The following is a 24,927-nucleotide window of genomic DNA, read 5'->3' as shown; positions in this document are numbered from 1 at the left end:
TCTATCAGTATATATATATATATATATATATATATATATATATATATATATATATATATATATATATATATATATATATATATATATATATATATATATATATATACACACACACATACATACATACATACATACATACATATACTGTTGTATTTGTGCTGATAAATAAATAAAGGGAGACTAGTATAGATCTATTTCAAGCTATTTAGCTATTTAGCTCTCATCAGCTAGCCATACCCTTACTGGGATTTGAACCTGGGCTATATTACATACTAGGCAGACATCTTAGCCATTAGGCCACAGGCTCTTATCCGTTATCAGTGAAGCCAGGGTGAAAGGTATCAATTAGATTTTTACAACCCCCGGTATGCCCAAATATGGGCGAAAGATCACTACTTCCATTCTCTGTCCTTCGGCTCGTCACAAGAGACCATCCAGGCAGAAAACCAATATTTTTACTGTTGCCTTTTTGTTACATTTTGTTGTATTTGTGCTGATAAATAAATAAAGGGAGACTAGTATAGATCTATTTCAAGCTATTTAGCTCTCATCAGCTAGCCATACCCTTACTGGGATTTGAACCTGGGCTATATTACATACTAGGCAGACATCTTAGCCATGAGGCCACAGGCTCTTATCCGTTATCAGTGAAGCCAGGGTGAAAGATATCTATTAGATTTTTATTAGATATATATACCATCGTAATCATTTAAAACATGAAATTTAGGTCACTCCAGCTTTTCTTCATAGATTTGAGTCTTTTTCTTCTCAGAAGAATCTATCAGATCTCTTTTCTTGAAAAAGGCCAACCTACTGCTGAATCATGAGACGATGAGGGCTAGTAACTCTGAATCCAACCGAACACAATTAAGAGCCTTTGTTAGGACTTATCTAGTGATGATACGGGCGGCAAAAGGTGCACAATTTTCCGCTCTTATCGCATCCGCAGAATCGCACCCAGCCGCCCTGTTTAGGATAGCCCGCTCCCACTTGAAAGGGAGGGATGCGGACAAACCTCTACAGGGTAGAGCTGAGGAATTCGCCCAGTTTCTGTCGGATAAAATTGCTCGGACTCGGATGGACCTGGACTCCACTTGGACGGTACCAGCCGAGGTGCTGGAGGAAAGTCCTGATCGGATTTTATGGAGTGAGTTTCAACTTGTCGCTCCTGAGGAAGTGGACAAGGCCATGGGAGCGGTGAGCGCCTCCACCTGTTTACTGGATCCGTGTCCCTCCTGGCTGGTCTCGGCCAGCAGGGAGGTGACGCGTGGCTGGCTCCAAGGGATTATTAACACCTCTCTTCGGGAGGGATCCTTCCCGCACCCCCTAAAGGATGCGTTGGTGAGACCCCTCCTCAAGAAACCTTCCCTGGATCTAGCTATTTTGAACAACTATCGCCCAGTCTCCAACCTCCCATTCGTGGGGAAGGTTGTTGAGAAGGTGGTGGCCTTTCAACTCCGAAGGACCTTGGATGAAACAGATTATCTGGATCCCTTTCAGTCGGGTTTCAGGCCTGGTTACAGCACCGAAACTGCTTTGGTTGCGCTGACCGATGATCTCTGGTGGGCCAGGGATAGAGGTCATTCCTATATCCTAGTGCTTCTTGACCTCTCAGCGGCCTTCGATACCATCAAACATGGTATCCTTCTGCAACGGTTACGAGAGGTGGGATGGGAGGCACCGTCCTAAGGTGGTTCTCCTTCTACCTCTCGGACAGGTCGCAGTCGGTGTTGGTTGGGGGACAGAGATTGACCCCTAGGCCCCTCAAATATGGGGTGCCGCAGGGTTCGGTCCTGTCCCCCCTCCTGTTCAATATCTACATGAAGCCGCTGGGTGAGATCATACACCGGCATGGGATTAAATATCATCAATATGCGGATGATACACAATTGTATCTGTCCACCCCGTGCCAACTCAGTGAAGCAGTTGAAGTGATGTGCCAGTGCCTGGAGGCTGTCAGGGTCTGGATGGGAGCGAACAAGCTTGCACTCAATCCAGACAAGACCAAGTGGCTATTGATGTTGCCTCCCAAGGATGGTCCTGACATTCCACCCCTTAGCCTGGGGGGTGAAATTATTCACCCCTCGGAGAGGGCCCGCAATCTGGGTGTCCTCCTGGATCCACAGCTGACGTTAGAACACCATTTGTCAGCTGTGCCCAGCGGGGCCTTTGCCCAGATTCACCTGGTGCACCAGTTGCGGCCCTATCTGGACCGGGAGGCACTTTGTATGGTCACCCATGCCCTCGTCACCTCAATACTGGATTACTGTAACGCACTCTACATGGGGCTGCCCCTGAAGAGTGTCCGAAGACTACAGCTGGTCCAGAATGCAGCCACGCGAGTGATAATGGGTGTACCTAGGTACACCCATGTTACACCTATCCTCCATGAGCTGCACTGGCTTCCCATTGGTCTCCGGACCCGCTTCAAGGTGCTAATCGTTACTTTTAAAGCCCTACATGGTATTGGACCTGGCTACCTGAGAGACTGCCTCCTTCCATTTACCTCCCAACGACCAATAAGATCACACAGGTTGGGCCTTCTCCGGGTGCCGTCGACCAGACAATGCCGGCTGGCGGCTCCCCGAGGGAGGGTCTTCTCTGTAGCTGCACCGGCCTTGTGGAATGAGCTACCTGCAGATATCCAGACCCTCACCGCTCTCCCGGCCTTCCGTAAAGCGACCAAGACCTGGCTTGTTCTGGCAGGCCTGGGGCTGTTGATTAATTTCCAGCCCCACTTGATGGAATGGATGTTGTATTGATTTTAATTCTGTATTTTTAAATATTTTAAATGTTTTTACTTGTTGTGAGCCACCCAGAGTCCCTAGGGAGTGGGCGGCATACAAATCCTATTAAAGTTTAAAGTTCATTGAGAAGGCAACATGAACATGTAGGTTCGTTCTTTAAGGAAATTTGCAGCAGTTGCAGATAAGGCAAAAAATAATACTTTGTTTTACATTTCAGAATTGAGAGAAGAATAGCACCGGCACTCTCCTTTTGGCTTGTTAAGCTTTCTTCCCTGCAACATGCTGAGGCAGGTTTTATACATTGCTTGCAGATATTTACAGTATATATGTTTAAAGTCAACAGGACAATAAAAACAAAAGTGAGAGAAACATAGAAATATGAAGCTGCTGGATGAGGCCATTTGACAGCATAGGATTAAATACTATTTGGTATATATTTCTGCCCTTGGCTGATCAAGTTCTGTCAATCATCAGATCTAACATTTTACCTCAGAAAATGCTCAAACTCTTTCAGACTCTTCTTGAAATCTACCTACAATGTATGGCTCTATTGGATTCAGGCCCTACCTGAATCGGGAGGCTCTCACGACAGTCACTCGAGCCCTTGTGATATCTAAGCTGGAATACTGCAATGTGCTCTACATGGGGCTGCCCTTGAAGAGCACCCGGAGACTTCAGCTAGTACAGAACACGGCCGCGCGAGTGATAGTGGGCGCACCTCGGTTCGCCCACATAACACCTATCCTCCGCGAGCTGCGCTGGCTGCCTGTAGATCTCCGGGTGCAATTCAAGGTCTTACTTACCACCCATAAAGCGCTCCATGGTAGTGGATCTGACTATCTGAGAGACCGCCTCCTGCCAATAACCTCCCTGCGTCCCATCAGATCGCATAGAGCGGGCCTCCTCCGTATTCCATCCGCCAGTCAGTGCCGACTGGCGACCACCCGGAGGAGAGCCTTCTCAGTTGCTGCTCCGACGCTATGGAACAATCTCCCCGTGGAGATTCGTACCCTGACCACAGTCCAGGCCTTCCGCACAGCCCTTAAGATCTGGCTAGCCCGTCAGGCCTGGGGATAAATTTTCTTGCCCCTCCCGAATGCTGAGTGAATGTTGTGTTTTAGTACTTTTTGTTATCTCACTTTTTTTTTTCTGTATTTGTCTTTCACTCCCCTTCCCTACTATTGTAAGCCGCCCTGAGTCCCCTCAGGGAAAAGGGCGGCCTATAAATGTTAAATAAAATCAAAAAAAAAAAAATCAAATTTTTAAAAAACCCACAGAATTGGAAGGCTAGATAGGAAGCAATGCCCATCAGGGAACAATAGCCCTAATCATATTTACACAAGACTAGCTCCTTAATTAGATATTAGCGCACAGGGGACAGAGATTGCAATCTGATGTTGAACACCATTAATTTGGGCATCATTAAGGAGAGCTGACATGGACAGATGAAAGCTATGGGGCTTTCCTGTTTTCCTTCATAAAAATAAAAGGTTTAAGTACCAAAGGGATCCACTTTGCACAGCTGAAGTATAATCTTGACCAGGCTTGCCTGTTAAAAAGTCCTCCTCTTACATTTTTTTGGTTTTTGAGGGATTGAGGAAAGTGCATTGAATACAGGAAGGGCAAAATAAGATTCTACGATATGACTCAGAGGTAGATAACTTGGCATCCATACAGTGTTTTGGATTTCAGTCCCCATCAGGGATGACTCTGAAATAAATTAACTTGGTGCTATTAAGAGATAATATACATAACAATGGAATTGTTCCATTTATTAAATGCAAATGTTGATCCCAAAGCTGAAGAGCAGGTGCTAATCCTTATTGCCTCTTTCTTAGCAGTTATGGCTAATGATAGTGAACTATGGGAGTTGTAACTCATGAACTCAACATAGCTGGTTGCTTCTCCCTAGCTAGCCCTTGGAATCTGCCCTCAATAACACAAAAAATAATTTTCCAGAGCAGCTAAAAATTGTTCTGGCAAAGCAGTTATTTAAAATGTCAGAAGCAAGAAGTTTTATTTTTCCAGTAACAAAAAGGAAGAGGAGAAAGCACTAATGTAGGCATATTAAGAAGCCTTAACAAGTTCCTGTACCTTCTGTTAGGTCATGCAAATCCAAGCAATTGATTAGATAATTAATGAGTATACAATTTACCATCAGGGAAATGTAGGCTGATTCACTCATTCTGCACTGAGATGTGAAACTGGACTCTGTCCAATATTGTTTCATGCCAGATTAAAAGTCCTTTCATTTCCTAAAGGAATATATTTCATAGAGAAACATTCAAATCATATAAGCCTCTTTCCTGAAACAGTCATCAAAGTACTGTTATTTCAGGATAAACTTAGATTTCAAAATACAAAGCAACCTAAATTGAGTTTCTTTACTGATGTGATTGTATTTGTGTATCTGCATGCTGATTTTGCTGTTTAGTGTTTCTGTACTAGGTCATTTATGTGTAGATTTGTAACCCTTAACCATATACTGGAAAATAGCACATCATTGCTTCCAATTTCTTTCAGTGCAGATTACAATATGTCAATCATACTGGGATGTTTCTTTTGGTAGATTATACCCCCTACATTTTGCCTGGAATTCTATGTCTTCTGGTATGGATTTTGCTGATGTGCACTCTGCAGGGAGAGAGAGGGAAAGATAAAGATGTGTGTGTGTGTGTGTGTGTGTGTGTGTGTGTGTGTGTGTGTGTGTGTGTGTAGATAGATAGATAGATAGATAGATAGATGATAGATGATAGATGATAGATGATAGATAGATGATAGATAGATAGATAGATAGATAGATAATGAGATAGATAGACAGACAGACAGACAGACAGATGAAAGAGATTATTCAGAAGGAAGAAAAGAAAGGAGAAATTATATTTAAAATCCAGCAAGAAATGTACAATTTTGTAAGAAAATGTGTTCAGAAATGGAAGGATTTTCTTTCTTTAAAACAAGCTGTAGATGGGATAAATTTCTGAAGGAAAGCGCAGGCATAATGCTCCCAACCAGGTATTTGGACTTACTGGAAAGGCTGTAGTACAATTTATGAAAATAAATTTTGCTTAATGAGATTCATCTCTAGCTGTTCCTCAGCTGAAACTTTTTAAATTGGCATCATGGCAAGAGCATTGAAACTGATTAACACAGAAGCTCCCACAGGTACTCCTCTTGTGTTTGAGAGTTACCTTAACATACCTTAGATGTTCTGTATAGCCAAAGAGCACCATGTAATAGCTTTGTTACCTGACCTTGCATGTTTTTATTTTCCCTTAAAAGAAAAAGGAAAAGGAATGGTATAAATGAAGTATAAAGGAAGAGATCTATGATGCAGGATTTCCCCCCATTTCTGTGTTAACCTGTTCCTGAGTCTAGAGCAGGGGTGTCAAACTGAAGGCTTAGATCAGGCCTGCATGCTCACCCTAGAAACAGCAAACGACTGGCCCATGGTGCCTCTGCTAGGAAAACCGGAACTCGAGGGGGCTGTGTGCGACCTTCCTGGCTCTGTTTTTGGACATGATGGCCTCCTGCAGCCCTCTGCCAGCAAAAAGGGAGATTGGGAAGACCGAGCCTTGGCTGCAGGAGGCTGTCATGGACAAAAATGGAGCCCAGGTGCACATATGCCTCCTGACCTCCATTTCCACTGGCAGAGGGTTGCAGGAGGCCGTTTTGACCAAAACAGACCCTCAATAAGTGATGTCAAGCTGGTCATGCTGACCCCTGGCCATGTCCACTCCAGCTCCCAAGGTCAAACACAACCCTGATGGGACCATCAATGAAATTGAGTTTGACACCCCTGATCTAGAGGTAATCCAGACAAACATAACCATAAGGGTCAGCCTCTGCTTTGCTGCTGCTTCGGCTGCCATTACAACGGGCAGGGGGGGGGGGCATGGTATTTGGGAGGGGAATCATTATGTGCTGGAGGAAGATTCTAGATGCTGGCCTGACCATCTCATTGCGCATGTGGAGGAAGGGAGTTTCCCGCCAAGGTTAACTGTCCAGCATTCCACCCTGGTGATGTTTTTTGAAGTTATTATCCCACCTGACAGTTGGGTGAATTATAATTGGACTATGGACTGGGGTGCCAAGGGGAGGGGATTGAACTATACATGATATTCTTTGCTTTCGTGCCTAATTAACCAGATTCAGCTTAGCTTCGCTACTATTTGTTTGTAATTAGTAAAAGTACACTTAATTTCAAACAAATTGAGTTGAGAGGTTTCTTTCCTGATTATTAAATGAACCAGCACATGACAATAAGCTGAATCTCTCCTCGCACCGAACCCGGAGCGAACAACTTCCGAGGGGGGTGCCCTCATAGAAGGAAAAGAAAAATGTCTTTACATGAAAGCGACCAGGAAAAGACATGGGTGCAACGGCAACACCATCCTTAACAGAAATGCTAGCTGACCTGAAAGTGGGGGAACCTGCTGTTCGACCCAGATGGACGGGGTGTGGGACAGAAAGCGGAACCTGAGGAATTACAAACTGGAGTCATGAGAAGGAGCCCCCCCCCAAAAAACCAGCTGCTGACTGGAGTGGCTCTGGAGAGGAAGACTACAAAATGTCCCAAGCCATGAGACTCCCCGAAGAGGCATGGAGTGAACGCCGGATTCGAGAGAGAACTGTGGAAAGGGAACCAGCAGAGGAACTAGGAAAAAGGTACCCACTGCATAGCTTAAGGGAGACTGGAGGGGCCAAAGGGGGATGTGCGCAAGAAAACCCAGCACCAACCTCCCCCCCTGCGGCTAGAGACATTCAGAGAGCGGGGGGGCAGGCGACGCCGGATGGCTAAGGTCCCACCCTTAAGCGTAAAATATGATGGAGAACCCAGCGGTCTCGGGTTGTTTATTATTCAGGTCTGGAATTATATGGGCCTGATTTGGTCACTGATGAATCTAAAGTGAGAATAGTGTTAATGGCCCTGGAGAAGAAAGCAGCCGACTGGATGGTCGGATTGCATAATAGTAACTCCCCTCTCCTGAGGAATTTTGATGACTTTATGGCAGCAATGAGGAGGTTTGACGACTCCCTGACCGAGCATCGAGCTAGGCTAAAATGTATGACCCTCAGACAGGGAAAGAAAACTGTGCCTGAATATGTGCAGGAATTCCAGGAGTTGTCGGCCTATATGAGGGGATGGTCGGAAGAGGCCTTGTTGGATCGATTTGCTGATGGCTTGAATAAAGATGTTTACCAGCAATGCATAAACAGACGCATTCCCTGCCGTTTGGAGCCTTGGTATGAGAATGCTGCAGATATTGAGCTGGACTTAACCAGGCTTTGTTACATGGAAGAGGGAGAAGTTGAGAAATCCCCTCCACCACCCCCCAACCACCCCTCCCAAGGAGTGAAAAAGAGGGCAGGGGAGGTTTTGCAGGCAAGCCCAAGCCCTCCACTTCTTTCTGCTGTGGAAAGGAGGGGCATCGTGCTGTAAATTGCCGAGTAAAGCTGACCCACTCTGCTCCACCCCCCTGGAGGGAGAGGAAACCTGAGAAGACTCCAGGCAAGAGAAAGGAGGCCGCCTTCGCTGGGGAAGATGTTTCTCGATGCTTCGAGCCAGAGGAGGGGGGGAGACGGAAGTCCCAGCTCATCTGACGACAGTGATTATGAGGATGCTGATCTCTGGGTAAGTTCACGCTCTGGCCCCCTGCTTATTCCAGTTGAGCTTAGAGTGCCCTCTTCTGGCTCAAAAGAAAAACCTATGGCTCTATTAGATTCTGGGTGTTCCCATTGCATGATAAGCCCTGAAATGGTTGAGAAGCTGGGCTTGAAACTAAAGACTTTAAAAATCCCTATTGCTTTTTGCCAAATAGATGGCTCTATTGCAGGGGGCGGTCCTGCTCATTTTTCCACTGAACCCATCGAGATGTGGATGGGTACCCACCTGGAAATAATAACTTTTATTGTGGCGCCTGGGATGGACCGGCCCCTCATTTTAGGGCGCCCCTGGCTCCGTAGATGGAACCCATGCATTAACTGGAAAGAGGGGTGGTTGCGGATTCGGAGAGCCACACCCCCTGAGGGGAAAGTTGAAGCTCCAGACTCTGATACTACTACCCCCACACTGGCAGCCAGGGGGCAGGAGAAAATTGAGGGGAGGAAAGAATTCCAAAGGAATATTGGGACCTCAAGGATGTTTTTAGTGAAAAATCTTCTGATAAATTATCCCCTCACAGACCCACAGATTGCACCATTGATATTTTACCTGGAGTAAAGCTTCCAAAGCCCCAAATATATTCAATGACCCCTAGAGAGATGGAGGAAATGAGGAAATTCATTGATAAAAACTTGGAAAGGGGCTTCATTGAACCAGCAAGGCCCAAGGTAGCGGCTCCAGTATTGTTCAGAGAAAAGAAAGATGGCACCTTCAGATTATGTGTTAATTTCAAAAACTTAAACTGCATCTCTGCTCAGAACCTCTATTCCTTACCACTGATGAAGGACATGCTGGCCCAACTGGGGAAGGGCCGGATTTTCACTAAATTTGACCTAAGGGAAGCATACTATAGGGTCAGAATTAAAGAGGAGGACAAATGGAAAACTGCTTTCAACTGCCCCCTTGGTTGCTTCCAATTTCGAGTAATGCCATTTGGCCTCCAGGGGGCGCCAGAAGTCTTCATGCAATTGATTAATGAGGTTTTACATGACCATCTTTACAAAAGCATAATGGTCTATTTAGACGATATCCTTATTTACATGGAAACACATGAAGAACAAGTGAAGCTTGTTCGCACGGTTCTGAAGAAACTCCGAGCAGCAGAACTGCACACCAAATTGTCCAAGTTTGAATTTCATCAGGAAAAAGTTGATTACCTGCGCTATTGAATCTCCCACAAGGGGATAGAAATTGACCCCGCTAAGGTCAGGGCTGTCACCGAGTGGGAGGCCCCACGTACAGGTAAGCAATTACAGAGATTTTTGGGATTTGCTAACTTCTATTGTCAATTTATTCCCTCCTTCGCTAAGATAGCTCTCTTTATAACTAACCTCCTTAAATCAAAAGGAGGGGCTGAGCCTAAACCTAGCAAACCGTTGGACTGGACTATGGACTGTCAAGCTGCTTTCGAGAAGTTGAAATGCCTCTTTGCGAAGGAACCGGTCCTCAAGCACCCTGACATGGATGCGCCTTTTGTGGTCCAGGCTGACGCCAGTGATGTAACAGTGGGAGCTGTACTACTTCAAGCAAATAGCCAAGGTAAATTACAACCCTGCGCTTACACCTCTCGCAAACTGACCGACACAGAAAGACGTTGGGCTATTTGGGAGAAAGAGGCTTTTGCTATTCGTTGGGCTTTATCAACCTGGCGCCATTTTCTAGAGGGCGCCAAGCACCCTTTTCGAGGTGTGGACTGACCATAAAAAGTTGGAGGCATTGAGAACCCCCAGAAAGCTTTCTCCTAAGCAGATGCGCTGGGCTCAGCATTTCAATAGATTCAATTTTACCTTGAAATACATTTCGGGAGGGAAAAAGTTTATGGCTGATGCTTTGTCCAGACTCCCTCAGTACAACTGTTCAAAGCTCAGTGTTGTCATTCCCACAAAGAGCCTGGCTGCTACTGTTGTTACTAGAAGTCAAACAACTTCTAAATTGGCAGTCACTGAGGACTTTCTATTTGACCTAAAAAAGGCCCTTACTGAGGATGACTGGTTCCAGCAACACATGGATGAATGCACTATAAAAGATGGATTGGCTTGGATTGGAGCAAAGTTATACATCCCTGTGTCCATTAGGACCATTGTACTTCAACGGGCTCATGACTCCTGGATGGCTGGACACTTTGGGTTCGTCAAGACCCTGTACCTCGTTAAGAGGCAATTTTGGTGGCCCTCATTGAAAAAAGACATTGAGGCTTATGTAGCTAGTTGTCCCGTTTGTGCCGCAGCTAAACGCCCTCCGAGTAAGCCCCAGGGGTTGCTCCAGGCAGTGGCTCGCCCAGTAGCCCCGTGGAAGGAGATCTCCATGGATTTCATTGTTGAACTTCCAGAAAGTCCAGGAAACACAGTAATCTGGGTTGTTACTGACTTATTCTCCAAGCAAGTTCATTTTATCCCTTGCTCCAAGATCCCGTCCGGTAAATCTCTCACTAAGATGTTCATCTCACATATATATCGCTTACATGGGGTACCCGACCGCATCACTTTGGACAGGGGTGTTCAGTTCACCTTCCTATTCTGGAAAGAATTCCTGAAGCGGATTGGCTCCGCCCAGGGGTTAAGCTCCTCCCACCACCCTCAAACTAATGGGGCCTGCGAGAGGACTAATTCTGTGCTGGAGCAATATTTACGTTGTTTCATCAACTACCAACAAGATGATTGGGTGGAATTGTTGCCTCATGCTGAGGTGGCTTACAACAATTCCGTGCACAGCAGCACTGGCTTTACCCATTTTCGTGTGGTGTACGGCCAGGATTTTGTGCCCATTCCTGAGATTCCTCATGAACAGCCGCAAGTGTCTTTGCTGTCCGAGTGGAGTGATCGCCTTCGAGCTGTCTGGCCTTTGGCACTCCAGACTCTAGATGCTGCGCACCGCGCTCATAAGAAACAGGCTGATAAGAAACGGACTAAACCCCATGAATATAAGGTTGGTGATCAAGTTTATTTATCCACCAGATTTCTTCAAACGACGCAGAAGTTGAGGAAGTTGGGCCCCAAGTATGTTGGCCCATTTCCAATTGTCAAGATCATCAACCCTGTCTCCGTCCGTCTCCAGTTACCTAAGCATCTCAACCAAGTTTACCCTGTTTTTCATGTTAATCTCCTGAAGTCTCAACTCAGTTCTTCCTTGAGAGCACCTCTTCCTCCTCCACCTGCCCCCTTTTGATAGAGGGAGAGCAGCATTTTGAGATCCGTGAGATTTTGGACTCTCGTAAGCGGCGGAACCGTGTCCAGTATCTGGTGGCTTGGAAGCATTTTCCTCCATCTCACACTGAATGGGTTGACAAGTCCCATGTTCAAGCTCCTCGTCTGCTCCACAAGTTCTACTCTGCCTATGATGCTGATTCTTGGACAGTCTGCTAATTTTCCTTTTTTTGTTGTTGTTTTTTCTCCCTTCCCCTTTCTCTCTTTTGTGTCTTGTTGTCTGTCTGTTTGCTTGTGTTCTTTTCGTTTCTGCAGGTCTGACAGCCCTTTTCTGGAGGAGGGCCGTATGTCAGCCTCTGCTTTGCTGCTGCTTCGGCTGCCATTGCAACGGGGAGGGGGCATGGTATTTGGGAGGGGAATCATTATGTGCTGGAGGAAGATTCTAGCCATCTTATTGCGCATGTGGAGGAAGGGAGTTTCCCGCCAAGGTTAACTGTCCAGCATTCCACCCTGGTGATGTTTTTTGAAGATATCTCCCACCTGACAGTTGGGTGAATTATAATTGGACTATGGACTGGGGTGCCAAGGGGAGGGGATTGAACTATACATGATATTCTTTGCTTTCGCGCCTAATTAACCAGATTCAGCTTAGCTTCGCTACTATTTGTTTGTAATTAGTAAAAGTACACTTAATTTCAAACAAATGGAGTTGAGAGGTTTCTTTCCTGATTATTAAATGAAGCAGCACCTGCCATAAGTACTAATTCTAAGGTTACATTAATTGAGTCTTACAAGTATTTTTCTCCTCCTTTCCTTTTAGTCTTTGGAAAATTGGGAACATCCCTCTCTAAAAAAGCATTTCATGAGTTCTGTTCTTCTGTGGGTTGCGATATGTTTTATATACTGGTTGTCCAAACAGCAATTATTTCTCCCAAAGTCATCCCCTCATACCACCACATCCTCCAATCTTTTTCCTGACTTTTGGCACTTTTTGATTAGTGACCAGTAGATTTTCCTGGTGCTCAATTTGGGAGATTCAGTGGAGCTTGGGATAGACAAGACAGATTCTTCTGCCATATCTCTTGTGGTAGCTCCTCAAGCAGAATGCTTTATTCTTGCTCTCTTTCATCTTGGCCACAGTTGCCATTGTCCTGCTATTCATTTGATGCTTTCCAAAAAGGAAACTGTGACCAATGGCAATTGTAACAAAGCCAAGAATGGGATGAGCAAAGTGGGACCAACCAATTGATATGAGGCTGTGGACTGTTGCAGCAAAGAGACCACAGGTTGGAGAGAAGGGGAAGGGACGGAAGGGAAAGGGAAGAAAGGAAAGGAAAGGGCCACTTTTTCAAGGTCCCAGTTCATATGAACCTGCTGAACCCAGCTGTGAGAGACATAATTCATGGTCTCTGTTTGAGCTTTAGTGCATTTGTGCTTGTGCATTTTGTTGCCACTAAAGTTCTTGGAATGCTTTTGTATCCTCACTATAAATACAAGAAGTTAAAAAGTCAGGCATAGTTTATATTTTCAAAACAGTGCAGGACAATATCAGGATGATTGAATGTACACAAAGAACTGGAAGCTAGTTCGTTGTATGCTAGGGTTGTATCTAGTTTCAGATCTCGAATAGTGATTTGAGAAAGAACATGTGGGTTGTATTTGTTTTCATGTCTACTTTGAAAATCTGTATCTAAGAAATTCTATCCTCCTGTGAAATTCAAATGCTACCTATCTGAAAGATAAGAATCTCTTCTTGGTGATGGAAAGATGCTTGTAGATTCAGTTTGAACAATCTAAAAATGCAGAGCCAAAGGAAAACCCACTCAAAAAACAAAGAAAACAAAATAAAAACAACAAGCAGCCAATGAATCTAATGGTACGACAGGAATCAAACCGATGCATCCATACAGGCTGTTCTCTGAATGTCCCTAGAGATCCAGCATGGACAGTCCATGTTGCTTCTAAAATCACTCATGTTGTGCATTGTGACTTTTTATTGCTAATAGGGAAGAAGGAGAGAGAGAAAACAGTGAGATAGGAAAACACCAGGAACGCCCAGTGCCTGGTGTCATCCTGTCACTACTACCCTACACATTGCCCTCTCCTGTCCACCTCTCAAAATGCAAGAACTTCCAACTGCCAAATATTGTCCATCTGTGTTACATTCTAAACATACATATATGTAAGTTGGACAATAGATGTCAATATAATTATTTCTGCTCCTCTGGATCACCGTATTCCCATGCAAGCAGAGATAGGATACTATCAGGTTTTGTTTGTTGCAATGGGCTTTGGCCCAAGTCCATCTGGACTCCCTTAAGAGAGGTGGCACCAACAATAGAGATTGTCCCAAAGGAATCTGGACAAATTGATCCAATTCACTTTAGATGTCGGCTATATTTAAGGTCCTGACAGCTGGTGCCAAAAGTTCTATAACTTTCATGTGGTACTTTGATGAATGAAGACCATATAGTGGCTCAGGATTTCACTAGCGTTTGTCTATCTCCGTTTCCAGTCTCGTACTTCCAAGCAGATGGGCCTCAATTAGAGCAGCTGCCAAAACAGATGCGCTCTTAAATCACTTAGTGTTTCTCTGAACAGAATGCAAGGTAACTTGCCTTGTCACTCAAGATGATGGAAGATGCAGCTTCTCCCAAACGCTGTTGACCAAGATGAGCCTGTCACAGCTTTTCTGCTACAGTGCTGTTATTGTTGAACAGTGCCAAACATTATCCCAACTCCTGCTAGTGAGGAACCACATCAGACACAATCAACACGCTTCACACATAGATTACAGATGCATTAATGGAAAGGGAAATGCTTTGTTTGATTATAGGAAGAATGAGTCATTATGAAAGACCAATACCATATTTTATACATTTAGGTATTTGCAATGCTTATTTACTATATTTGTATGTTTGTGCTTCACTCCCATAGAACCTTAAAGGGGCAAATTATCACAGAGGTCAAAATAGCAAATTTCATCCTTTCTCAGAAAAGCATCTGGATGAAGCATCTGGGAGTTACATTATTTTCTAACTTGTTGAACATGGCTGTTTCTGTGGGTGAGGACACATGAACTTTTCAAGAAGCAGAGATGAAAAAAAACATCCTTTATGTTGGAAAGTGTCTGGTCCTATAGTATAAGGTGGATTAGAAAAATATTAGAATGTGCAGAAATAAATAAGCAAACACAATTAAGGGGAAAAAAGAAACTGAACATTTTTCTACTTGAGGCCTATTTTATCAATGGCTAGCTGACAAAACAGGAGCTAACACAGGGAAATATGTGAAAGGATCAGTGATATAAGGAAGATAGGTTAACTTGGTTCAATAAATAGTATGATTATTACTGTTATTAAAATTAATACAATTGAAATAGATGCAATGAATATTGTTGCAAACACTTTGTGTCAGCACTCCTCCATTGAATAATTAGGAAAGAAAACCACGACTCCATTGATAGAAATCAAGTGTACTTTTACTAATTATAAATGATTAGAAGCGTAACAAAGCGAAGACTGATTATTAAGGCGTGAAAGCAAATGATATATAGAATAACCCATTCCCCACCCCTTGGCATCCCAGTTACAGTCCAATCATAATTCTTCCAAGTGTCAGGTGTGAGATAACGTTGAAAGGCATCACCCAGATGGAATGTTGGTGCCGTTGGCCTTGGCAGGAAACCTCCTCCGCATGCGCAGTAAGGCAGGCAGCAGAACTCCAGAATCTTCCTCCAGCACAATTATTAATCCCCTCCCAAATACCATGCCCCCCCTCCCCGTTTCAATGGCAGCCGAAGCAGCAGCAAAGCAGAGGCTGACATCCGGCCCTCCTCCGGAAAAAGGCGGACAGGCGTGGAAAATGAGAAAACACAAACAAACAGACGAACAACAAAAAACAGAAAAAGAAAAATAGGGGGGGGAGAGAAAGCCAGGAAGGAGAGTCAACTAGGGCTTGTCCGGATAAGCAGAATAGAACTGGCGGAGTAGTTGGGGGGCCCGGAGATGGGACTTGTCCACCCACTCAGCATGAGACTGAGGAAAATGCTTCCAAGCCACCAGGTACTGAAGGCGATTCCGCCATCTTCGAGAGTCCAATATTTCCCGAACCTCAAAATGCTGCTCACCATCAATCAATAGGGGGGAGGTGGCGGATCCACTGGCAGACGTAAAGATGAAAAACGAACAGGTTTAATGAGATTAATGTGGAAAACAGGATATACACGGTTGAGGTGCTTGGGTAGCTGCAAGCGAACCGAAACAGGATTGTTGACCTTGATTATGGGAAACGGGCCTACATACTTAGGCCCCAACTTTTTTGATTTCTGCATAGTTTGAAGGAACTTTGTGGATAGATAAACTTGGTCACCCACTTTGTACTGATAAGATTGAGAACGTTTCTTATCAGCCTGTTTCTTATGCGCGCGATGCGCAGCATCCAAAGTGCGAAGTGCCAAAGGCCAAATATGCTGCAACCGCTCACTCCACTCGGAGATAGATGAGACCTGTGGCTGTTCAAGAGGAACTTCGGGAATAGGGACAAAGTCCTGGCCAAACACAACATGAAAAGGGGTGAATCCAGTGCTGCTATATACAGAATTATTATAAGCCACTTCCGCGTACGGCAACAAGTCCACCCAATCATCTTGCTGGTAATTGATGAAACAACATAAATATTGTTCCAGAATAGAATTAGTCCTCTCATAAGCCCCATTAGTCTGAGGGTGGTGGGCGGAGCTTAGACTCTGGGTGGAGCCAATGCGTTTAAGAAATTCTTTCCAGAAGACGGAGGTGAATTGGATGCCCCTATCAGAAATGATGCAGTCAGGCACGCCATGCAAACGGTAAACGTGAGAAATGAAAAGGTTAGCGAGTGCCTTCGCAGAAGGGATCTTAGGGCAAGGTATGAAATGAACTTGCTTGGAAAACAGGTCTGTAACCACCCATATGACCGTGTGCCCCTGGCTTTCAGGAAGTTCGACAATGAAATCCATAGAAATCTCCTTCCAGGGGGCGACAGGGCGAGCCACAGTCTGGAGTAAACCCTGCAGTTTCCCCGGTGGGTGTTTAGCGGCCACACAAACAGGACAGCTGGCAACATAAAGTTCAATGTCCTTCTTCAAAGATGGCCACCAAAACTGTCATTTCACAAGATGCAGCGTCTTCACAAAGCCGAAGTGCCCTGTCAACTTGGAATCATGTGCCCATTGGAGAACCACAAGACGAAGAGAGGCAGGGACGTAAAGTTTCGCTCCAATCCATGGCAAATCGTCTCTCATTGTGCATTCACCTTGATGTTGCTGGAACCAATCATCCTGAGGAAGGGCCTTTTTGAGGTCGGAAAGAAAATCTTGAGACACATCTATCTTATCGCGTGTCTGTTGCCTAGTAACAACAGGAGCAGCGAGGCTGGACGCGGGAACCACGGGCTGAACAATACTAAGTTTAGAGCAGTTGTATTGAGGGAGTCTGGACAAAGCATCAGCCATGAAATTCTCCCCCCCCCCCCCAGGGATGTACTTAAGTGTGAAATTAAAACGATTGAAATGCTGAGCCCAGCGCATCTGCTTAGGGGAGAGTCGCCTGGGAGTCCTCAAAGCTTCCAAGTTCTTATGGTCAGTCCACACCTCAAACGGGTGCTTAGCGCCCTCCAGGAAGTGGCGCCATGTGGCCAAAGCCCAATGTACAGCAAATGCTTCTTTCTCCCAGATCGCCCAACGTCTCTCTGTCTCTGTGAGTTTACGAGAGGTGTAGGCACAAGGTTGTAGATTACCTTGGTCATTAGTCTGAAGCAAAATGGCTCCCACTGCCACGTCGCTGGCATCAGCTTGAACGACAAAAGGCTTGTCCATCTCTGGATGCTTCAGAACTGGCTCTTTGGCAAAAAGTCTCTTTAACTTTTCAAATGCAGCTTGACATTCCATGGTCCAATTCAACGGCTTGCTAGGTTTTGGTTTCGGCCCACCTTTGGACTTCAATAAATTAGTGATGGGAAGTGCAATTTTGGCAAACGAAGGGATGAACTGACGGTAGAAATTAGCAAAACTCAAAAATTTCTGTAATTGCCTACGTGTACGGGGCGCCTCCCACTCAGTGACCCCCTTGACCTTAGCGGGGTCCATCTAACACCAGCAGGGGAGATACGATACCCAAGGTAGTCTATCTTCTCCTGGTGAAATTCACATTTGGATAACTTGTCAGAAAGTTCAGCGGCTCAGAGTTTCTTCAGGACAGTGCGGACCAACTTGACGTGTTCGTCATATGTTTGTCTGTAAATAAGGATATCATCTAAATATACGATAACGCCCTTGTAAAGGTGGTCATGCAAAATTTCATTAATTAATTGCATGAAAACTGCAGGCACCCCCTGCAGGCCAAAGGGCATTACCCGGAACTGGAAACAACCCAGGGGGCAGTTGAAAGCAGTCTTCCACTCATCCTCATCCTTTATGTGGACTCTATAGTATGCCTCTCTTAGGTCCAATTTAGTGAAAATATGGCCCTTCCCCAGTTGGGCCAGCATGTCCTTCATCAGTGGTAATGGGTATAGGTTCTGAGCTGAGATGCTGTTCAAGTTTTTGAAATTCACACATAATCTGAGGGAGCCATCTTTCTTTTCTCTGAACAACACTGGCGCTGCTACCTTGGGCCTCGCTGGCTCAATGAAACCCCTTTCCAAGTTTTTATCAATGAATTTCCTCATTTCCTCCATCTCCCTTGGGGACATAGAATATATTTGGGGTTTCGGAAGCGGTACTCCAGGCAAAATTTCGATGGAGCAATCAGTGGGTCTGTGGGGTGGAAGTTTATCTGAAGATTTTTCACTAAAAAACCCCTTTAGGTCCCAATACTCTTTCGGAATCTTTTCTTCCCCCTCAATTTTCTCTTGGCCCCTGGCAGCCAATGCGGGACTGGAGCCAGCAGGCTCAGGGTCGTCGGCCTCCCTGTCTGGGGCTGTGCTGGTCCAGATGCATAGCCACCCCTCCCTCCAGTTAATGCGAGGGTTCCATTTACGAAGCCAGGGGAGTCCCAAAATAAGGGGTCTGTCCATCCCAGGTGCCACAATGAAAGAGATCAATTCTACATGGGTGCCCATTTTCATCTCTAGAGGTTCAGTGTAGAAATGCCCCCCCCCCTGCAATGGATCCATCAATTTGGCAAAAAACAATAGGGGTTTTCAAAGTTCTCAATTTCAAGCCCAGTTTCTCAACCATTGCAGGATTGATCATACATCTAGAACAGCACGAATCGAGTAAAGCGGAAAGCTGTTCCATCTCCCCACCAGATGGCACCCTTAACTCAATTGGGATCAACATGGGGCCTTTATGTGAACTCACGCACTGAGGCGAGCCGTCGTCATCGGAGTCATCAGAGGAGCTGGTGGTCACATCCGCTCCCTTCTCCACCTCCGGCTGGAAACGCTGGGGGGTATTTTCAGCAGCGAACGCAGCCTCCTTCTTCTTCCCCGGGGCCTTCCTTGCCTTCCCTTTCCTCTTGGCAGGGGGTGGGGCGGTTGGAGGAAGTTTAACGCTGCAATCCATGGCTCGATGGCCTCCTTTCCCACAATGGAGGCACATGAAAGGCTTGTCCTTGCCAGCGGAGCTTCCCTTCCATTCACCCCTGATGCAGAATGGGGCCCTTTGAGCTGGAGGGGGGGGCAACCTCTCTGCTTTTTCCTCTTTCACATGTTGAAATCTAATCAAGTCTAGCTCAACATCTGCTGTATTTTCAAAGCAAGCAACAACTCGCTTAGGAAGGTGTCTGTTAACGCATTGTTGGTAAATGTCCTCATTTAATCCCAATGCAAACTGATCCTGAACATCTTCAGCCACTGGCTTATTTCCCTGTTTTAGGGCCATAAAATTCACCTTCCCTCGTTTCTCAATCAGTGGGTCATCAAACCTCCTCTTAAGTGCAGTCATAAAGTCATCAAAATTCCTCAGGACAGGGGAATTACATTGGTGTAAGCTCACCATCCAAACGGCCGCTTTTTCTTCCAAAGAAAGTGAAACTATTCGCACCTTCATCTCATCTGATTCTAAAACTTGGTCATATTTTTCCATGTAGTTGCAAATCTGAATGACGAAAAGGCCCAACCTCTTCGTATCACCGTTATATTTTACTGGTAAGGGAGGGACTTGCCATTCTGCGTCTTCTGGGGGACCCCCCCTACTCTGGCAGCAGCGCTGGCTGGGGGGGAGGCTGTTTCTGGGTTTAGCAATAGCAATAGCAATAGCAGTAGACTTATATACCGCTTCATAGGCCTTTCAGGCCTCTCTAAGCGGTTTACAGAGAGTCAGCATATTGCCCCCAACAATATGGGTCCTCATTTTACCCACCTCGGAAGGATGGAAGGCTGAGTCAACCCTGAGCCGGTGAGATTTGAACCGCTGACCTGCTGATCTAGCAGTAGCCTGCAGTGCTGCATTTAACCACTGCGCCACCTTGGCTCTTGGTTTGCTTGCTCCCATCCCCCCTCGGCCTCTTCACCCTCCCTAAATTCATACAAGGAGTACCTTTCCATCGCTCTCTCTCGGGACCTCCGCTCGGTCATAGATTCTTCCCAGTCTGCAGGTGTTTTCCTTTGTTTCCGTCTGGTAACTCCTGCATCCAAATTCTCATACTCCTCACAATCCTCTTTTTGCCCCACTCCCAAAGTCCATCGGGGTCGAACTGCAGGCTCCTCTACCCTTAGGCCAGCTAGCCTTTCAGGTAAAGTTGGTTCTGCAGTTTCTCTTTCAATCTCCTCATCATCGCTCACTTGCAATGACATTTTCTCCGTTCCTTCTTGTGAGTACACACCCCACGGTAGGTTGAAAACTCTTGGTGGGGTGTGAGTGAGTCTTCGCTTACTGTCAGCACCCCTCCATTGAATAATTAGAAAAGAAAACCACGAAACTCCATTGATAGAAATCAAGTGTACTTTTACTAATTATAAATGATTAGAAGCGTAACAAAGCGAAGACTGATTATTTAGGTGCTAAAGCAAATGATATATAGAATAACCCATTCCCCACCCCTTGGCATCCCAGTTACAGTCCAATCATAATTCTTCCAAGTGTCAGGTGTGAGATAATGTCGAAAGGCATCACCCAGATGGAATGTTGGTGCTGTTGGCCTTGGCGGGAAACCTCCTCTGCATGCGCAGTAAGACAGGCAGCAGAACTCCAGAATCTTCCTCCAGCACAATTAGTAATCCCCTCCCAAATACCATGCCCCCCATCCCCGTTTCAATGGCAGCCGAAGCAGCAGCAAAGCAGAGGCTGACACTTCGATTATTATTTCCAAAAATGATTTGTACCCAGACAGCACACTGTTCAATTGAAATTTGAATTTTTGTACGTTAAAAAAATAAAAATAAAAACTTATTACAAAGAAGCACAGATGGGGAAAAAACCCTTTATTTTGCAGAGTCTGGTCCTATAGTATTAGGTGGACTTTGTAGAAAGTAAAGAAATATGGAAGAGGCCTCTTTTATGTAAAATATATGTACTAGTCCTACCACTGCTATTACCTCCTTTAGTATGCTCCCTACTGTTCAGTCATATGAACCAATTATGAATTTTGAATGACAAATTTGGGGAAAATGTATGATATTCCCCTTCAAAAAATCAGTTGATTGCATCAATCTCTTTTTCATTATTTTCATATTCACTTCTTGCTTTATATGGTTCTGTAGAAAATCAAGATTGTATTGTACTTGCTGCAGAGAGCTTCTGCAGATACAGGAAAACACCCCTTCTTACTGCATAAAATTCAACCTTAGCATGATGGTGGAAAGTTAGAGATAGAATATTCATTTATACAACCTGACTATGAATATATTTCCTTTATCAAATAATGCTTACCCAGGTCTCTGGTTTCCTGAAACTCTGTGAGGCAATGTCTGTGGACATTCTCAATCATCCAGGTCATGGTTGTCTCAAAGGTGCTTTTCCAAAATGGCAACTGGACATTCTTGTTTCTTTTCCCCCTGAAAACACATTTTCTTGGCTGAGAGGATAAATATTTCCAAGGAAAACAAATCCAAGAAATTCCAGTTGTCTTTGGAAAAGCATATTTGGGACAGTGTGAGGCAATGTACTATTGAGTATGTTGCCAGACGTACAGTACATTGCAAATCTAGACAAACTAAATTATGTGATGATATCCAGCAACATATCGTAGCCCTATTTGAATATCTCTAGGAAATTCTTAAACTTTTGGCCTGATCCTTGGTTATTGCTCATCAAAAGAGACCATCCATTTTTGGGTGGACAGTCTTGATATATTACAAGATCAACTTTCCCCAAATACATCTTTAACCTTTGTTTTTAATGAATGAATAGTAGGAAATATGCCTTCAGGGGGGTTCACATCAATGCTTTGAACTTTTCCTTTTCTGAGGTGACTTGTTAAATACAATTCTCCAATACTGTTCAAATATATTGTGGTTAAACTTTGTCAGTAGGTTATGGAAATCAAATATTTAAAGGGAACAGAGCAAATATCAAGAGATTAGTTAGCCTCAAAATTAACAGAGGGAAATTTTAAGTATAGTACTAATTTCATACCACTCGTATCAATTATATTTCTTAAAGCAGCAGAAAAGAATGTAGACGCACATCAGTTCAGACATTTTAATTTATTTTCCTAAAGGCTGGTTAAATAACATTCTTTGAAGATTAGTATTTTTAATGAGTACACATATATACTCTTGAATTTGGTAGACCAGAAAACTGTACTGTAATTGGATACAAGTTTCATTGTATCTCACTAGTAAAACATCAAAATTATTCAGTGTGATGAATGGTCACGTAACTGAAGCAAAAACGTTAATGAAAATTAAACTCACTTGTAGTGAAATATTTCTCTGTGTTCATGTAAAAAAAGAAGAAGTAAATATAGTGGCAATCAAATGAGTAATACACTACACTTATTTTCTAGACATTTCCCTTGGCTTTATGTCATTTGAGTTGTGCACTATTAATCAACTAAAATTATATCTGGGTTTGCAATTTTACACTCTGACAGATATTGAAATTGGGAACTTTGGGTTAAAACTTGGGTTATGATGCTCCATCAATTGTCTTACCAAGTTTGACGCCGTCCTGTAAATGATGCTTCCTAAGATCCCTTGAGAATTCAGTGTGACATCACGTTGTTTTCAAGGCGGTTGAGGAAATTTGAGTTCATTTTTCATCCCATCACATACATTACTCAGTATGACTTCTGAATAAAGTATTATGTAGTCTTTGTCTAACCATAATCTGGGATTTAAACCGAAAGATATTGGGGTTTCATGAGTGGCTCATGTGAGGGTTCTTGGCTTTCTAAGGACTGGAGAGAACCACATACTTTATTGCACAAACCCTCTTTCCCAATAGGCTATAACTCTGGGTCACCATCCTTCTAGAGTTTGCAAGGTGGTTCCCACATTATATATTTAATATTCCTTCTTTTGTATTCATTCAAACAATACTCTCAAAGTTAACAAAATCTTTAAAAGTTAACCTTTGTGTCAGGGTTCCAAGTAACTATTGTATTTCTAACGAAAGAAGACTCTGGGCTTGAGTTTTCTCAAAGTTCCATTTTATTAGAGATGTCATATTGGCACATCTGTGAAAATCTGAATCTGAAAGTTTCCAGACTTTCTTTACCTAAAGGAAAGTTCAAGTCCCTGCCCAGCACCCACATGTCTATCACATGTTCCAATCAGGCACTATTCAAAACTGGAGATACCTCCCAGCCACCTCACCTCAGCTACAGGGCAAGATGGCTTTGACTTTCAGAGAAAGAATGTTATTTTGACTATATATCACCCACACTCTGCATAATCCCTCCTCCCATTTTCCCACAGTAGAAAATATGGCAGGCCTGAAGTCCCAAAGATAAAAGATGACTCCCAGGTCTGACATTTTGCCTTTCTTCAAAAGTTTTAGCACTTGTTAGGATGAGCTCCTGTTTCTGTGTGGTTGTTCCTCATCTAATTGCTACTGGGTTCCCAGCAAAGCTCTGTGCAGGTGTCCCAGAAGGATGTGATGCTTCCTATAAACTTACAGTCCTGGCAATTGAATGAAAATCCTCCTGCATGCTTATAACAGCTGCCAATCTACAGAGGTCATCTTTGCCTCTTCGTCTGTAGGCTGTTTGCTTTCACCTTTCACCCACCTCTCTTCCTACTCTCATTGGATTTCCTTTTGTGAACTCAAAAGTTTGGGTGGGATGAGGCCGCCTCTAGATATCAGCACCAGGGTCTTTGAAAACACCAGGCTATTGCTCAATTATCCAGATAGCTGCAACACCAGCTTGAATCCTTGTGGGTACAATTCTGAAGGAATGGAGGAATGGTCAAGGGAAGTGGGGATGGGTAGGAGAAGGAGTGGCAGAATCTGGGGCTGGGGTTAAAAGAGTGATCAGCCTAGAATCCCTATGTAACCACAAGCTGACAAAGCCCAGCCCCCTTAAATTCTGTGGACCCTTATCTAACTCCAAGCAGTTGCGACAAGGTTGCAACTGCTTGGAGTTGAGACAAGCCTACGCATAGGTTGAGACAAGCCTATGCATAGGCATGAGTAGCAATAAATCAGTTTAAATGAACTTTCATGTATGAACCTTTTTTTTTTTTTTGCATCTCACAGGGGGAGCTTGTCTGCATGACTACAGTTCCTTTTGAAAAGAGCAGAGAACAGCCGCAACTCCCCTCCCAGTTCATTTGATATTATTTAATCTTGCTGGGAGGATCTCCAATTTGCTGGAGACTGGACCTGCGGCTATGCAAATGGTGTGCATATATGCTTATTATATAAATAATAGTAAAATGATGCCATATTCCCAGCCACATCTTCTCCCCTGGAATCCTAATGAGATTTCAGATCCATCTTTCACTTTACTATCTCTAACTAATTTGCTCCAGACGATTTTAAGCATCATAGGAGTGCCATTCTTCATCATTTAATTCTGGAAGAATTCCTCCCTCTGTTTCTTATCAAGCATTAACTAGTTGAGAAATACTTCAAAGGATTGGTGAAGAAAATCAGTGCCTCCAATTTGCAAGGAATTTGATGATTTATATCTCTCATGTTTGATACAAAAATCCAAACCTACTCTTCTTTACACGCTTAAGATCTCATCATTAGAACTGCAAATAACACTGTCTAAATTTATTGTTCCAATAGACTTGTTGAAAAATAATAATCCATGGTAAGAAATAACTGTTATTTACTTCCTTTTAAGTCACTTTTGGCTTGTCATCATTTTTACGGGTCAGGTCCTGCATTTAGAGAGAACTTAGAGCCGAGTTGGCACAGTGGTTAAATGCAGCACTGCAGGCTACTTCAGCTGACTGCAGTTCTGCAGTTCGGCTGTTCAAATCTCACCGGCTCAGGGTT

This window comes from Thamnophis sirtalis, unplaced genomic scaffold (genome assembly GCF_051295495.1).
Source record: "Thamnophis sirtalis isolate CommonGarterSnake01/CBP01778 unplaced genomic scaffold, rThaSir2_p1.2 scaffold_5, whole genome shotgun sequence".
NCBI classification, from domain to species: domain Eukaryota; kingdom Metazoa; phylum Chordata; class Lepidosauria; order Squamata; family Natricidae; genus Thamnophis; species Thamnophis sirtalis.
Note: the sequence above shows the minus strand (reverse complement) of the source record.